We start from the raw sequence: 16,536 nt of genomic DNA, 5'->3' as shown, positions 1-16,536 counted from the left end.
ACAACGTTTAATGATTGCTGAAAGTGCGCTTAGAGCAGAAGATCAACTACAAAGACAAATTTTAGACTTACAAAGTGAATAACAACAAGGACCAGCTCCTGACAGTGAAATGGAAAGCATTGTTTCCAAATCACTCAGGGAAGAAAATGAAAACTTGCACATCAGGTTAAAACAGTTAGAGGAGTCTGCGGCTCAAAAAGAAATGGAATTTCAAGCTCTACAAATCAATAGTAGAACAATGGCCGCGCAAATCACAAGTCTACAAACTGCAGGGCAACACCAAGGACAGGTACGAGTGCACCTGGAGCAAGCAACAACGAATTTGGCTGGACTCGCCGAAGTATATGGGGGTCAAGATGAGTACAAGGAAGATTCAGATGAACAGGAGGCACCAGATACACAGACTGATCAAACCGGCTCCAAAGACCAAGAGACAGAAGAAGATTTAGTCACGAAATTGGAAGAGCAGAGGCTGGCCGAGCAGATGGAAAAACAAACATAAATGATATGGTACAAGGCAATGCAACTCGAAAAGGAGTTTCTACAAGGGCTTTCCAGATCGGGCAAAACAGCAGCAAAGCTACGGAAGGAATGGAATGCAAGTATGTTACCCTATGCTCTGCTGAAGTACGAAACTCTAACACGTCAACGGCAGCTCGAAAAAGAAGAACAAGTGCCAGTGTTTGAAGGAGAAGTACAGGATCGGGAAAAAAAAAACAGAATAGTAGACATCCAGCCAAAGTGGAGGCATCAATGGCTCTTGGATCATCCTAATAACCTGATCCACTTAGTCAACACACCGCCTGAGCTGAGGAATGACAAAACTTTTTGCCCAACTCCCCGAACATACACCTACAGCCAACATAAAGCACTACAAACCAGAAATCCGACATGGCTAAATTATCCAGTAATGCCAGGGCCAGTAGAGGGAGAGAGAATATCCGGTTCTTACATGGTGAAAACCCTACAGGGCACCATCGCAGAATTCGGAGGCTCTCCTGACCTATCCTGCAAGATGCTATGTAAAATAGGTCAAACATTTTTGGCCTATCTCATAGTCTTCTCAGAAAGCTGGACATTAGAGTATATGAATACTGAAAGAAGCATCTCAGAGTTGTCATATGATCTAAGTGGGCCACCGACAGAACCAGTATTGTATGCCTACTTCAAACAACTAATGTTTCTGCCAAGCTACCATCTCCAAACCTTTGAAGAAGCATTTTACACAGGCTTCTTCATGTACAAGTCAAAAATTTTTGGCCCATTAATGGCAAGCGAGTCTATGCGATATGATGCGTTTCTACATCAAATCAACCAAGAAAGACGACAACGACAATGAAGACAAAGACAATCATGTCGTGGTAGACATGAATTAGGAGGGGGGGAGTGTTGGAGCCCCATTGGTCCAACTGTTGTAATGAGCCCATCTTGTAAAGCATATCAAATTCCCATTTTATGTCAAAGACGTCTTATCATTTTGATCCATTCGTCTGGGTTATGTAAAGATTAGTTAGTCAGGACTCAGATTTGTCCCCACTTTGTAATAATGAGTAAGAGAACCCCATGTACATTTTTGAGCTAAGGTGACTAAAGTATAAAAGTCACCTTAGAACCATTTTTGAATAACATTTGAATATTAATCCTGTGTCGTACGAGTCTGAGAGAGAGCGAGAGAGAGAGAGAGAGAGAGAGAGAGAGAGAGAGAGAGAGAGAGAGAGAGAGCGAGTGTGTCTTATCCTCTTTGCTACGCGCTTCTCCCTCACCGGATTCACGACGCGACCACACCATCGCGGTAGTCTCTCCAAGAGCTACGCGCCCACGCTACGCATTCACTGTTTCGAGTTGATCGCAATTGATCCTTCCTTGAGCTTGTTTTTCTTGTAAGTAGCACAAACGGTGTCTGTTTTTGATAATCAAGTGCTTTATGGAATGAGAAAGTGATTAGCTACACATAGATACTCATAAACTTAAGTTTCGCCCACTTTTGGATTATGACCTGTTAGTCTATCGCAACTGTATTCGAGATAACTAGGGTTCAAATCTGGTGAGATTAGACTTATAGGTAAGTATATCCTAGTGAGAGGATGGTGCCTAGTAAATTTGATGCGATTCCGAGTTCATTGGATGTGTAAATTGTGTTGTGAGCGTTTAGGGATAGAGTGGGTTGCATTCTACAAGGGTTAGTGATTGATACATCATAAAAGTGCATATGTGTAGATTGGTCTCAGCCTGACAAGCTAACGAGATTGCCTACGTGCACCTACGGGTTAGTCGTGTCATCGGATGATAAGTATGTTGTTTGTGTCGTGCTCGTGAGTATGAACAGGGGAGTAGTTATGTCCTAAAACAGAGACCTCCTACCTCAATGCCAGGTCCTTCTTCGCAGGGCACCACTTCGCAGGGCAAGCGAAAGGCAGGTGGAAAAAGTCCAGGACCCGAGTGGAATTTTGCCACAAATTTAAATAAGTATCAAGATTGGAAATGTAACTTTTGTGGCAAAGATAAATCTGGAGGAGCACCAAGAATAAGGGATCATTTTCTAAGTGGCAATACCAGAATCCAAGGAGGAAAGTGCAAGGGCTTAGGTGCAGAAGAAGTAGCTATGTGCTTAAAAGATTTAATTGGTAAGCTAATTTCCACGAGTAAAAGATCAAAACTCTCTACTTTCGACCATCACACCCCGGTATCGATAAGATCAAACCAGTATGAGGGATCATTGGGTGTAACGCCCACCAATGGAAGCACTCAAAGCATGGAACCAACTTCTCATATCGATGGAACTACACCTCCAAACCATGGATCTCCTGACTTTCAGGTAGGATCGTCAAAAAGTAGACATGTTAGCTTACAGACGAGCTTTAAAACAACTGCCTTAGAAGAAGCGCAACTTGCACTAGCTAAAGCCGTCTATTTCACTGGGGGATCATTGGCCATTGTCACCCATGATGCATGGAAGTCAGCTTGGAAACGCATTGGGGAGTATGGTGCTGGATTTACCCCTCCAACATATCACCATATGAGAAACCAACTGTTGGATAAATGTTACACAAGCACACAACAGGATATTCAAAGGGTAATATTAAATGCAACAGAACAATCTGGATACACCATAGTTAGTGATGGTTGGTCCAACGTTCAAAGGCGGCCATTGATCAACATCATGCTTGTATGTCCTCGTGGTGAATGTTTCATCAAAGCTGTGGATAGCTCTGGTCAAATAAATTCTGGCAGTTTTATAGCTGACATCATTGGCGACGCAGTTGAGGAACTTGGAAAAGAAAATATTGTCCAAGTAATCATGGACAATGCCATAAATTGTAGGGCTGCAGGTAGGATACTTGAAAGTCGCTTCTCTCACCTATATAGTGTTGGTTGCAGTACACACAGCTTGAACTTGGTATTGCAAGATTGGTACAAGAGGGAGGACACAGAGTGGTTCAAATGGATAGTAGACAATGCTCGCTTAATAGTCAAGTTTGTTTTGAAGTGTCAGAGGGTTCTTGACATGTACCGTCAGAGTATGTCTACTATGTTAAAAATGCCGTGCGAAACTAGATTTTGCACCAACTACTATACGGTAGAATCACTAATAAAAAATAAGAATGCTGTGATGGAGACATTTTTTTGTGCCACTTTTTTAGAATGGGAGGCTGGTCAAAGGGAGAAGATAAAAAGCAAAATAGGGGTGATTAGAGATCTACTAGCTGATCGCCACTTCTGGGATGATGTGGTGGATGTGCACAATGTCATGATGCCAATTATGCTTGCATTACGCCAACTGGATTCTGCCTTGCCTAACATAGGTAAGGTGTGGATGGCTTGGTGGACTGTTCAAGAAAGCCTTGCAAATCCAGAGGAGCCCCAAGAGCCAATTGTGAAGCCTTGGAGACACCATTCACTCAAAAGAGGAGAGAAATTTTGAGAAAGTATGTGCATGGTCGATGGGTTGGAGCACATAGTCCACTACACAGCGTAGCTTTCTTATTGGATCTAGAGTATTGGGCAATGGAAATAGACAAACTTGATGAGCAGGTGCTGGAAGACTTTTATGATGTGATAGGCAGGTTTTATGATGATCCTGATGAGCATGCATCAGCTGTTACTGATCTTACGAAGTTTAAACTCAAAGAGGGTAAGTTTGGTACAGAATTTGTGCAGAAACTTGCCATGGAGCAACCACCGTGGAAGTGGTGGATGATGAATGGTGGTAGTGCACCCACCCTTAAACACCTAGCTGTTAGAATCCTAGCCCAATGTGCATCCAATTCAAGTTCTGAGAGAAACTGGAGTACATATAAATATGTACATTCCACCATCAGAAACCGCCTTCTAAATTCAAGAGCTGAAAAATTGGTGTATATGTACTGCAACCATCGGCTATTGGCAAGAGTGCAAGCTGAGAACTACAAAGAGGAGATGCCGCGTTGGACTTATGATGTAACCAATGATGAGGTGGACGAAGACAGTGAGCTGCAAGGGGAATCTCATGAAGTAGAAACTACATATACTTTAGAAGAGATTGAAGAGAATTTGGAAATTGAACCAACTTTGACCCGTCTCGCAGCAAGCGACGGTGGTTTAATTAATAGATTATCGAATCCATTGAGTGACTTTTGTTTAAGTTCAGAAACTGTTTATCTTATAAGTTTTTTTATATATTTAGTTTAAGGTTTAGACATTTGCTTAATAATAAACGAAGCCCTTAAAAACCTTTACAAGGCCACAAATAACTATTAAAGCTTCATAATATACAAAGCCCTAACAAATCTTTGCATTATCACATATCATAATTGAAGCTGAAGTGAAGACAATTCACAATTCACTAATAAATTCTCGCAAGACAACGAGTAAATGTTTTCAAATGTTACAAAAACTATCCAAGTGATAGTGAAATATTTGTGAGAATATCTTCATTCTCCTGTTCACGCTGACCCTTAAGCTTATTATAGTCTTCAGATATTTTGAACATTGCATATATCTTTTTGGATATCTCAAACTCACATATAGCACAATGAAAGTTATTCATCATGCTTTGCATCAAGCATGATATATGATACATATGTCCGCATGGCAAGCTGAAGTGACCACACCACTCATGAAAGAATGATCTACATATGGGGCAAGGACCACCGTGCTCACCAGAAGCTGGAGGGGCCTCAATAGATGTTGGGTGCTCAATCAATGTGGCAGCATTTTGTTTTTTTATAGTCGCCTCTAACTCTTTTACGTGGCGAGATAGCACCTTCACCTCCCTTTGCAAGTCTCTATTTAGGGTTTCTTCTGCATGAGAGCCTTGTGTAGCTTGTGATGCTTGCCTGAGTTGAGTTTGAAGCTCCTCCTTAACTTGGTGCACTTCCATTGATGCACCTTCTAGTGCCAATGACATCTCTTGCCGTGTGACGGTGATTGCAGTACTACGAATGTCCTCAACCGTCATGTGAGGTGTCCTTGAGCTAAAGTCCACTGCTTCACCCAAGTCATCTTGGCAAACCACAATGGACAATCCATATGATGCTGACCCATAACATCGTTTGCATGTTTTGCAGGAACTAGACGAAGAGCGGTTGCATAGCTTTGCGGTGCTGCAGGATCTGCAGTCCAGGCGGAAAAAATGGCTGGATCGCCCCAAAGCACGGCAATTTTTCCGAGGAAATTTGGTCCTTGTCTTTAATTTCTGCCTTGGGAAGATGCCTGGGAAGCTTAAATTACGGTGGTCAGGACCATTCTGGATCTTTCAAGCATGCGGGGCCATATCTTTTTATTTGGCGGATTTGCGGGGGGAGGTAATTTCTGTACCGGTCAATGGTTTCAGACTGCATCATAACGTTTCGCCTACCCCGATTCAGTGCCCCTTTGCTGTGGTACAAGAGCCAGAAGCCGCCCTAATAATGATTGGGGATTCTTTTGCATGCAATCTTGGAAAGCGAGAAAAGGGCAATGATGGTTGCAACACCATGGCTCGCCCTATTTTGGGAACTCATTGTGAGAGGGTTAGTGCATGCAGACGATTGCTTTTGTGCTTCTCCTGTTTTGTGTATCGCGCCTTCAAGGTGTTCTTAGCTCAATATTATCTGCTTCAGCATCTCATCGTCGCCATGACGGCTTCTCTTCTGCAATGCATCCCCTTTACTCCAGTCCAACAGTTAGCGCTTCGCCGAGTGGATGCCTGGCTGCAAGATTTGTGGCTGCGAGTGTTCGCCAACTTGGATTGGCACGGGATACCTGTCCACCCACAGGCTGCAGTTTTGATTGAGCAACTTGCTGTTGGAGATATGGTGCAGCTTAATAACCAACAGATTCAGCTGATAGCGGAAAGAATTTCAAGGTGTTGTTGTTTGCCCAATGATGGAGTCGTGCGAGCATCTCATGTGATTCCTGTTGCCGATGTCGAGCAGGAATTTGGATTGAAAGTGAAAGGGGAATACAAGCTTTCAGGGTTAACAAATGTAGCAACAAGGGATGCTTATAGATGGTTTCTCGAGGGAATTTGGCTGCAAGCCAAAACCTATACCATCTCGACTAAAGCGCGAAATGTGTTGCATTCAGCCAACTTTGGGCGAGTGGCTTGGACAGGAGTTGTCAGAAAGAGACTGCTGGCAGAATGCCAAAGAGTGGTGGCACAGCTGGGGCGAAGCACCCCAACCAACACAAAAGTCAGCCAGTTATTGACACTGATTTTTCCATTGCAAGAAGTTTTCCCTCTTGCCCTACGTTCTCTATGTCATTTTGAGGATGACAGACTGGTGGTCCAAGGTACTGTTGCACCTCTGTCGCAAACTCAGAGTTTGGAAGTTCCTGTTGGGCGGGTAACACAGCAGAATGTTTGTATTGAGGATCTGTTGGGTCCATCGACTGCAGTGGTACCCTCTGGAGCACACGAGATGGCCACTGCAGGACCAGCAAGCCGCAACCGCGGGCGGGAGGAGCATCTGTTTTCTACACCACCTCGTGCGACTGCATCTACTGTGCCGGAGGATTCTGCGGTGGCACGCTGGAGATGCCAAATGCATGAAAGGGCGGCAATTTCTACTCCAACTAGGACTGGCTCTCCGGGTGAGGACACTCCCTCACAACCAGAAAATTCTGGAACCACCAATGCGGCTGCTTCTACGGGAGGTACTGTTTCCGCAGTGTTACCATGGGAGGCGACGGCCGCAAACCCTGCTGACCAAATTCAGGCATGTAGCACTTTTCTGAGCAGACTTACGGAGTCTATTCGTGCGGCCTGGCCAGCTCCGATAGTAGAGGGCCGATTTAATGAGTTGGAAACGCAGGTAACGGCTTTGCAGGCTCGCATTGCCGATTTAACCAATCAAAATGAAGACTTGACTGCGGCAGCTCTCCAACAAAATGAAGAAATACAAACGCTTAGGGGAGCTAATGTTGCGTTTGTGGCTTCTATTCAAGATGAACTGCTTCAATCGCGAACGCAGAATAGCCTTGCCTCATATTTAGCCTCTCATACTGGTGATGTCATGATAAATATGAATGATTTGGAGGCTTTAGCAGTGGAGATGCAGCAGGACCTTCACATCTTTTTGGAAAATCAAATACAGAGCTAGAGAACACGGTTGTCTACTGAGGTGAGAGCACAACAACCAACTCAGCAGGTTGTGATGCGGCAACCTGAGCCATCGAACACTGACAAAGGTAAGAGTGTCATTCCACAAGGTTTTGATATTGCTGATTGGGCGCAAGCTACGGAGGATTGTGCTGAGGCCCAGGCTCATGTATATCGTTTGCAGAGAATGATTCGTCAATTTTGTAAGGAGCGGCGCAGGGTGTGTTTTTGAGTGGAGACTTTGGCTCACTCTTTCTCCCTCAGCTTACTCCAATGTCCTCCATTTTGGTCTTCCCTCAATAGATACCTCTCTCGCTATTATCCTTTGCATACGCCTCTTGCCCCTTTGCCGTAGGCGCGCTGCAATCTATTTCTTTGCCGACACAGTTTATTCCCAAGGCTCCTTGGCCGGAGCACACTGCGATAGATCCACATCTATTGGATGAGGTGTATCGGGCCCATACCACATATTTTTGAGGATTTGGCTACATTGACATTTCATATTCACCAGAACAGGTCGAAGATCAGCAACCAGAACCTTCCAACCAGAGGGGCTGAGTGTGGGTTCGCGCAATCCACCGTGCGTGCCAGGTGTTACGGCATAAGTCGCACAATGCGGTCCTGTGGTCCTACGGAGGTCTGGACGTTGCGGATCAGGAGTCATGTGGCGGCCGTGGCGGCAGTTCTTCACAAGATATCATGGGACAGGAGGAGTGTGTGCACCGTTCCCGATCTGTGCTAGAGCAGCGGTTGTATATGTGGGGCATACCTGTCTTTGATGTACCTTACCTTATGATATCCATACATCTTCTGTTGTAACTCTGTGTGTCCGGATCACATATGAATGAAGAAGGAGGTGTTCTGTTCCTGTGTACTATCTTCTATCCTTTTTCTATGTGTTTGATGTTCACATAATGTAAGGCAGTTTGAGGGTAATCATTCCTGTAATGCCTATTGCTCTTGTGCGGGCAATAGCCATTACAATTATCACCGCCCTTTCACTGGTATCTGAACTATTTTTGGGAGGAGACTAACAACGGGTTCATGTGCATGCGACGCTCTACTTCTCTCCCACGTTCTGCAGACAACGACATCTTCGCTGTGCAGCAAAAGAAGACAAACAGGCTTTCCTCTGTGCAGCACGTAGATAGAAAGTGACAGCCGATCGCGGCCGCTTATGGTTTCCCTGCAACATTCTTAAACTCACTCACCCTCATTCAAGCCATAACTAGTTAGAAACACTGCACCATTTTTCTTTTTCAACATTTAAAAAAAAAGAGGTTTTTTTAAACACCTACCCCCCTAGGTGGCTAGTTTGGGGATTTATACATGGTTGCCTCTTAGATGTTTTTTTTCCCCTCGTGAGAGTAGAACTTGAAAGGGCGCATGGTAAAAAGCCTAGAAATGGTTAAGTTAAACGTGACAGTTTAATTCCCTTTTATTCTTCTCGTCCTACTAAGGACCTTTTCACGCCCTTACAACCTTCTCTCCCTCTCCCCCTTTGCCACATTACCTGCTATAAGGACATGGGTCCTATGGCCAAGGCCATCAGCACGACTGGATAGTGTGTACGCTAGGGGGAGGCTATAAGATAGCACGATTGGGTGGAGAATAGCACACGCATTCTCATCGCCCTTTCACTGGTATCCGAGCTATTTTTGGGAGGAGGCTAAAAGAGGGTTGCATGTGCGTGCGGCACTCTGCTTCTCTTCCCGCCTGTACAACCTTCTCTCCCTTTCCTCCTCTGCCGCAGTACCTGCTGTAAAGACATGGGTCCTATGGGCAAGGCCATCGTCATGGTCGGATAGTGTGTATGCTAGGGGAAGGCTATAAGATAGCATGGTTGGGTGGAGACTAGGGTGGAGACTAGCACATGTATTACCACTGCCCTTTCACTAGTATCCGAGCTATTTTTGGGAGGAGGCTAAAACCGGGTTGCATGTGCGTGCGCCGCTCTGCTTCTCTCCCACGTTTCGCAGACAGCGACGTCTCCGTTGTCCAGCAAAAGAAGACAAGTACGCTTTCCTGTGCGCAGTGCGTGGACAGACAGCGACAACCGACCATGGTCGCTTATGTTTTCCCTACAGCATTCTTATACTCACTCACCCTCATTCGAGCCCTAACTAGTTAAAAACATTGCACGATTTTTCTTTTTAAACATGTTTTTAAAAAGGGGATTTTTTAACACCTACGCCCCTAGGTGGCTAGTTTGGGGCTTTATACATGGTTGCCTCTTAGATGTTTGTTCTTTTTTCCTTGTGAGAGTACAACCTTGAAAGGGCGCATGGTAAAAAAGCCTAGAAATGGTTAAGTTAAACGTGACTATTTAATTCCCTTTTATTCTTCTCGTCCTACCGAGGACCTCTTCACACCCTTACAACCTTCTCTCCCTCTCCGCGTCGGGCGCATTACCTGTTGTAAGGACATGGGTCCTATGGGCAAGGTCACCGGCACAGCCGGACAGTGTGTACGATAGGGAGAGGCTATAAGATAGCACGGTTGGGTGCAGACTAGCACATGCATTACCACCGCCCTTTCACTAGTATCCAAGCTATTTTTGGAAAGAGGCTAAAAGCGGGTTGCATGTACGTGCGACGCGCTGCTTCTCTCCCACGTTCCGCAGACAGCGACGTCTTCGATGTGCAGCAAAAGAAGATAGACATGCTTTTCTGTGTGCAACGCACGAACAAACAGTGACGGCCGACTGCGATCGCCCCATATACGCTCCCCACAATGGAGACCAAGGCAAACTCAACTGACAACTCTATGGCACCGAGGCTCCGAAGGCTTCTGTTGGCTGTGCGCTAGGAAGGCCCGACTAATCCTTGTATGAAGGAGGGTTGAACCCACCCCATGTGGGTAAGAGGCCAATACTTTACCATCAAGCTATTGATCCTTGTTGTGTATAACAAGGAAAGATAGCTTACTTGTGTTGAAAGGAAAACTAAAAGGAAAGGGAAAGCTTCAAACTTCAAGGAAGTGGCTTCACCCTTCCTTTTCACTTCTGTAGGAAGGCAAGTTTTCCTCCAAAATTCTTGTTTCCTCAAGGAGGTAGCTTCAAAGTGAACAAAAACCATCACAAAAACGATGGGTTTTTGTGAAGAATCATCAAAGGTGTTCTTAGCACGAATGAAAAGTGAAGCACTCAAATTCCCGCAAGGCGAGGTTCGCATGCAACACAAATTGCGGAGCATACAAAACACAAAGACTTCAATTTCTCAAGGTACAAGTTTTCGTTTTTTTCTCTGTCTTTGTATTAGTGTGTGTTTACCATGGCCAGTGAGGATATCCCTACTACACATACCTTTGATTTTGAGCACGTAGATCAAAATCAGGGCACCATGGGTGCTGCTGACACTAATATGCATGATGATGATGATCTAGGAGATCATGGGCTTGTAGATATGGCTTCTTTCAAGACTTTGGAACATCGCCGAAGCGTACTTGAAAGCAACCTCTCTGCACTCAATGCAAATGTTACCAATTCTACGGAGTTACTTGTGAAATTTATAAATTCACAAAGGACTCAAGGAGCCAAAAGTGGCACGGTTCAAGGGAACCAAGCTTTCACGACTCAAGGAGTCGAAGAGACAAGTGCTGCAGAAGATGCAGAAGGTAGCAATGCATTACTTAAGAATATCACCATTCCCGAGTTTCACGGGGAAGAGCATGATCGCAACAAGGATCCGGTCAATACGTTCTTAGACAAATGGAGTGATATTCATAGATTGAGACACACCCCAGATATAAAGACGGTTGTGGAAACAAGTCTATCTCTTAAAGGCAAGGCCTATAAGTGGTGGATGAAATTTTCAATAGATGCTCGTCCTCCGTCTTGGGCTGCGTTTCAAGCTTCTTTCTCCAAAGAGTTTTTGGACTCCAATAAAGAAGATAAGAATTGGTTAGCATGGGATGCATGCCGCATGTCTGGCCTCTCTCTCACACAGTATTTTTTGAAGTATCAAGAAATCATATTAAAACTAGAAGGTCTAGATGAATTCCAAAAGATACAGAGTTTTAACAGGGGTCTTGACAAAGACTATCGTCTTTATGTCAAGACCCAACATCCAAAAACTTTGGAAGAAGCCATCAGTCATGCCGAAAGATATGATGATGACCAAGAGAGGAAAGGAAAAGTTCCCTACTCTAAGAATACTTTTGCTAAGAGCAATGTGGCTAAGAGCCAATGGCGAGGTAGATCTCCCACACGTTCCAAGAGGAATAAGAGACAATCTACCTCTCCACGTCCACAAGAGGCTAAGAAGCCTAAGCAATCATGAGATACTCCACGTGGGTCTTTCAGCATTGCTGATTTTGAGCTTGCAAAGAAACACAATTTGTGCTTTAGATGTCTTTCGAACCAACATAACAAGAAAGATTGTCCTCTTTTGCAAGGCAAAGAAAAGGCCATGCACACGGTGCAACGCCTCACATTAGATTCATCTTCTAAATATTGTGCTGTAGAGGTTCTTCATATGGAAGAAAAGCACAAGTGTTGTGTGCCTGCTTCAATGTGGCAGCCCATCTTTGGCCCCCATGATTTTATTTGCATGCACGGCACTATTAACGGACAACATGTTTGTATTTTAGTGAATGATTGTGCAATTGATAACTTCTTGAACTATAAGCTAGTCAAAAAATTGAAGCTTACACAGACTCCCTGCTCTCACAAGCATGTGGTGGAGCAGATGTCTGGGAATGATAAAGAAGTATGGGACATAGTAGTCAAGGGGTTGAGCTTATTATTCAAGATCATACGATGACCTTTCTAGTTATGAACATGGACGGTGCTGATGTAATTTTAGAACGGGAGTGGCTGCATGGTTTAGGAAACACATTGCACACTAGTTATGAACACAACTCCTGATGCTTTATGGCCAATGGTAAACATGTGCTTTTGCTTGGTGAGAAAAATATACCATCTGCACCTCTTATATGTACAGCTGAGCTTTCTATTTTGCAGAAAGCAGATTTAATAGATGAAGTCTTTTTGTGTTACTTCTTGTCTCCAAGTCTTGTGAATTCTCAAGAGCAAAGTGCGGTGAATTCTAGTAATGGTATGCAAAGTGCAATGAATTCTGCTGATAAACAAAGTGTAGCAAATCCTAGCGAGGAAATTGCTCTCAATTTTAATTCTATAGAGCAACGTGCAACTGTTGTAAAACAAACATTACAGGAATTACAAGATTCTCCATCCCAGCATAACTCTAGTTTACTTTCTCCTTTTGCACAGAAAAAGCTAACTCACTTACTCACGGAGCATAGTGCTGTGTTCTCAAGTGATTTACCACCAGGTTTACCCCCTACACTTGATGTGCAGCATGGCATAGATGTCTTGCCAGGCACTAAACCGGTGAGTAAACCACCTTATCGTATGAGTGCTAAAGAAGCCAAGGAGGTTGAGAGTCAGTTGACTGACTACCTTGCTCGTGGTTTCATTAGACCTAGCACTTCACCTTGGGCATCACCAATTCTGTTGGTAAAAAAGAAAGATGGTACTATGTGCATGTGCGTATATTATCGTGGTTTAAACACCATAACCATCAAGAAAAAGTATCCTCTGCCAAGAGTAGATGAGTTGTTTGATCAACTCCATGGGGCAAGATACTATACAAAGATAGATCTTCGTTCAGGATACCATCAGGTGCGTATCCTTTTACAAGATATCTCCAAGACTGCCTTTAGAACACGGTTCGGGCATTTTGAATTTTTGGTTATGCCTTTTGGTCTAACCAATGCTCCAACTACATTTATGACACTCATGGATAGTGTCTTACGTCCCTATCTTGGAAAATTTGTTGTGGTTTACCCTGATGACATTCTCATTTACAGTAAGACTGAAGATGAACACATATAATATTTACGATTAGTGTTTGAATAGCTACGAGCTCACACACTGTATGCTAAGCAAAGCAAGTGTGATTTATTTAAAACAGAGATACATTACCTCGGTCATGTGATCTCTTAGTCTGGCATCAAGATGGACATTGACAAGGTCGCTGCCATCTTTGATGGCCACATCCCAACACGGTTGAGGAGCTTCAATTGTTTTTAGGCATGGTTGGATTTTATCGATAGTATATCCGTGACTATGCCAAAATCACTGTTCCTATGACGGATCAACTTAAAGCAAAAGGTAAGACCTTTTCTTGGGAAGAAGCCCAAAAACGCAGTTTTGAACAGCTCAAGGTAGCTATAGCCACTGCTCCCATCCTAGCAATCATCGACCCACTTAAGCTGTTTGTGGTAGAGACTGATGCTAGTGATAAAGCCATTGGTGCGGTCCTTCTCCAGGAGGGAAGACCTATAGCATTTGAAACTAAAAATTTAGATAGAGCTCACCAGAATTATTCAGTTTATGAGAGAGAGCTCTATGCCATAATTCACGCTTTACGAAAGTGGCGACACTATTTATATGGTGCCGAGTTTGAAGTAGGTTTTGACCATGAGAGTATCAGATGGTTTACTACTCAAACAAACTTGATGGGCTGTAAAGCTAGATGGGCAGAAATCCTTCAAGATTATGATTGTAAGCTAAGATATCGAAAGGGGCGATATAATGTAGTAGCGGATGCACTAAGTCGGATGCCTCAGATTAATTCACTTGCTTTCACGGAACTAAAGAGTGGATTTTCGGAGTCATTACGTGGCAAGTGTGCACAAGATCAATCATATGCTAAAGTGCGGAGTGCAATTTTAATAAGGGATCCCTCACACTCACATGTCTCTGAACAGCCATATCAACATGTCTCTGCACGCGTAGATAAAAACTCCAACACATAGAGCTCCGCCCCATACTCAGGAAGAGCTTAAGCGATGGAAGAATTTTTCCATTGATGATGGCTACTTACTCCACAAAGGTAGAGTATGTGTGCCAAAGGACTCAGACACTAGGCGTCAAATCTTATTTGAGTGTCACGATAGTCCAAGTGCTGGTCATCCAGGTATTCGTAAGACGTATGTCTTAGTTTGATGGAAATTTTATTGGCCGGGCTTACATCATGATGTTCAAGAGTACGTACTAAACTGCCAATAGTGCCAAGTTAATAAGGCAGAGCGCCTCAAGGTAGGTGGCCTTTTACATCCTTTAGAGATTCCACAAGGTAAGTGGGAGAGTATCTCTATGTATTTTGTAGTAGGACTACCTACTACAAATCGTGGCCATGATGCCATTTGGGTAATTATAGAACGTCTCACAAAGATGGGTCGATTCATTCCCAGTAAGACTACGGTTAAGACACCGAAGTTAGCACGGATATTTGTAGAGCATATATATAAACTCTACGGTCTTCCAGCTAGTATCATTAGTGACAAAGGTCAAAAGTTTGATAATCACTTCTGGAGAGCTGTGTTCCACAAGTTGGAAACTAAACTTAATCTAAGTACGGTTGATCATCCAGAAACGGATGGTCAAACAACAAGAGTTAATCAAGTGCTGGATATGCTACAAGCGTACGTTAGCAAGAAGCAAACCAATTGGGAAGACTACTTACCTATATTGGAATTTTCTTATAATACTTCAAAGCATGTGACTACATGGTTTGATCCATTTATGCTTTTATATGGTTTCAACCTAGATTACCCGTTACGGTGGGGTTGGCTAAGGAGAAGATACAACAAGCGAAGGATTTTCTCCAAGACCATTTTGACAGCTTCGAGTTGCTTGACAAAATGTTAAGCAAGATCAAGATCGATATAAGAAGTACACAGATGAGCATCGTCGTCTTGCTACTTTCGAAGAAGGAGACAAGGTTTTCTCAAAGTTCCGGAGCATTCAGAAAGTCTGAAGACGGGAAAAGTTGCTAAACTTTCACCATGCTATTGTGGACTGTTTACCATTCTCAAATGTATAGGTCAAGTGGCCTATAAGTTAGCTCTTCCAGAGCACTCACGAGTTCATCATGTTTTTCATGTTAGCCGTTTACGAAAATAGCTAGGACAGAATGATAATGTCATTGACACAGGTGTGTTGGTTGACTTCATTGCACCGCCAAGCATTCCTCATGAGCCCAAAAAGATTTTGGATTCTCATGAGCTTCGCACCAGACATCATGTCAGATGACACGTGTTGGTAAAATGGCTAGATAGATCTAAAGAAGGTTCTACATGGGAGTCTCCACACTTAAGAAACATTTTCCTATGTTCGTTTTTGAGGACAAAAATGATTCTCCAAGGGGGGGGGGGTTAATGTAAGGACATGGGTCCTATGGGCAAGGCCACCGGCACGGCCAGATAGTGTGTACGCTAGGGGGAGGCTATAAGATATCACGGTTGGGTGGAGACTAGCACACGCATTACCACCACCCTTTCACCCGCACTCAGGTGTCTCAACTCACCTACACAAAAACCTAAACTATCATACTCCTAGCCTCCACTAAGGTGGCCACATTTGCTTCTTATCTGGAATAGCGCACTGGCGATCATTCAGACCGTGGTGAAAGTTCTTGCCTAGAGCTTGTCATGCTGCCTCAACCGCGCCAAACGGCTATATAAGGAGGTGAGCCCCGCCCCCCCCCAAAAAACCTATCCATGATCAGGTTATGGTTTCCCTGCAGCATTCTTATACTCACTCACCCTCATTCGAGCTATAACTAGTTAGAAACACTCCACCATTTTTCTTTTTGAACATTTTTTAAGAACATGGTTTTTTTTTTTTAACACCTACCCCCCTAGGTGGCTAGTTTGGGGCTTTATACATGGTTGCCTCTTAGATGTTTTTTTGTTTTCCCTCGTGAGAGTACAACCTTGAAAGGGCGCATGGAAAAAAAGCCTAGAAATGATTAAGTTAAACATGATAGTTTAATTCCCCTTTATTCTTCTCGTCCTACCGAGGACCTCTTCACGCCCTTACAACCTTCTCTCCCTCTCCCCCTCTGCCGCATTACCTGCACTCAAGTGTCTCAACTCACCTACACAAAAACCTAAACTATCATACTCCTAGCCTCCACTGAGGTGGCCGCATTTGCTTCTTATCT

Source organism: Adiantum capillus-veneris, chromosome 1, assembly GCF_014529385.1.
Source record: "Adiantum capillus-veneris isolate H3 chromosome 1, ASM1452938v2, whole genome shotgun sequence".
Lineage (NCBI taxonomy): Eukaryota > Viridiplantae > Streptophyta > Polypodiopsida > Polypodiales > Pteridaceae > Adiantum > Adiantum capillus-veneris.
The sequence above is the reverse complement of the archived record's forward strand: the minus strand, read 5'-3'. Positions refer to the sequence as shown.